The sequence below is a fragment of the Rhinopithecus roxellana genome, chromosome 7 (assembly GCF_007565055.1).
Source record: "Rhinopithecus roxellana isolate Shanxi Qingling chromosome 7, ASM756505v1, whole genome shotgun sequence".
In the NCBI taxonomy this organism is placed as follows: Eukaryota; Metazoa; Chordata; class Mammalia; order Primates; family Cercopithecidae; genus Rhinopithecus; species Rhinopithecus roxellana.
In genome coordinates, this window is record NC_044555.1 from 97,573,181 (window position 1) to 97,575,272 (window position 2,092).

The window sequence follows — 2,092 nt, forward strand, 5'->3', positions numbered from 1 at the left end:
TTTCCATGTTTAGGGCTTCCTTCAGGGTCTCTTGTAAGGCAGGCCTGGTGATGACAAAATCTCTAAGCATTTGCTTATCTGTAAAGGATTTTATTTCTCCTTCACTTATGAAACTTAGTTTGGCTGGATATGAAATTCTGGGTTGAAAATTCTTTTCTTTAAGAATGTTGAATATTGGCCCCCACTCTCTTCTGGCTTGTAGAGTTTCTGCTGAGAGATCTGCTGTTAGTCTGATGGGCTTCCCTTTGTGGGTAACCTGACCTTTCTCTCTGGCTGCCCTTAAGATTTTTTCCTTCATTTCAACTTTGGTGAATCTGGCAATTATGTGTCTTGGAGTTGCTCTTCTGGAGGAGTATCTTTGTGGCGTTCTCTGTATTTCCTGAATTTGAATGTTGGCCTGCCCTACTAGGTTGGGGAAGTTCTCCTGGATGATATCCTGAAGAGTGTTTTCCAACTTGGTTCTATTTTCCCCCTCACTTTCAGGCACCCCAATCAGACGTAGATTTGGTCTTTTTACGTAATCCCATACTTCTTGCAGGCTTTGTTCATTTCTTTTTCTTCTTTTTTCTTTTGGTTTCTCTTCTTGCTTCATTTCATTCATTTGATCTTCAAGCGCTGATACTCTTTCTTCCAGTTGATCGAGTCGGTTACTGAAGCTTGTGCATTTGTCACGTATTTCTCGTGTCATGGTTTTCATCTCTGTCATTTCGTTTATGATCTTCTCTGCATTAATTATTCTAGCTATCAATTCTTCCACTCTTTTTTCAAGATTTTTAGTTTCTTTGCGCTGGGTACGTAATTCCTCCTTTAGCTCTGAGAAGTTTGATGGACTGAAGCCTTCTTCTCTCATCTCATCAAAGTCATTCTCTGACCAGCTTTGATCCGTTGCTGGCGATGGGCTGCGCTCCTTTGCAGGGGGAGATGCGCTCTTATGTTTTGAATTTCCAGCTTTTCTGCCCTGCTTTTTCCCCATCTTTGTGGTTTTATCTGTCTCTGGTCTTTGATGATGGTGACGTACTGATGGAGTTTTGGTATAGGTGTCCTTCCTGTTTGATAGTTTTCCTTCTGACAGTCCGAAGGACTGTCTGTTGGTCTGTTGGAGATTGCTTGAGGTCCACTCCAGACCCTGTTTTCCTGGGTATCAGCAGCAGAGGTTGCCAAAGATAGAATATTGCTGAACAGCGAGTGTACCTGTCTGATTCTTCCTTTGGAAGTTTCCTCTCAGGGGTGTGTTCCACCCTGTGTGGTGTGGGGTGTCAGACTGCCCCTAGTGGGGGATTTCTCCCAGCTAGGCTACTCAGGGGTCAGGGACCCACCTGAGCAGTCAGTCTGTCCATTCTCAGATCTCAACCTACGTGTTGGGAGATCCACGGCTCTCCCCAAAGCTGTCAGACAGAGTCGTTTGCGTCTGCACTGGCCCCCGCTGCTTCCCCTGTTGGTCTTCAGCTGTGCGCTGTCCCCAGAGGTGGAGACTACAGAGACAGGCAGGCTTCCTTGAGCTGCTGTGAGCTCCACCCAGTTCGAGCTTCCCAGCGGCTTTGTTTACCTACTTAAGCCTCAGCAATGGCGGGTGCCCCTCCCCCAGCCTCACTGCTGCCTTGCGGTTAGATCGCCGCAGACTGCTGTGTTAGCAGTGAGGGAGGCTCCGTGGGCGTGGGACCCTCACGGCCAGGTGTGGGATATATTCTCCTGGTGTGCCTGTTTGCTTAAAGCGCAGTATTGGGGTGGGAGTTACCCGATTTTCCAGGTGTTGTGTGTCTCAGTTCCCCTGGCTAGGAAAATGGATTCCCTTCCCCCTTGCGCTTCCAGGTGAGGCGATGCCTCGCCCTGCTTCAGCTCTCGCTGGTCAGGCTGCAGCAGCTGACCAGCACCGATTGTCCGGCACTCCCTAGTGAGATGACCCCAGTACCTCAGTTGAAAATGCAGAAATCACCGGGCTTCTGTGTCGCTCGCGCTGGGAGTTGGAGACTGGAGATGTTCCTGTTGGGCCATCTTGCTCCGCCCCCAAAATTTTCTTTTTTTGTTGTGTCTCTGCCAGGCTTTGGTATCAGGATGATGTTGGCCTCATAAAATGAGTTAGGGAGGATTCCCT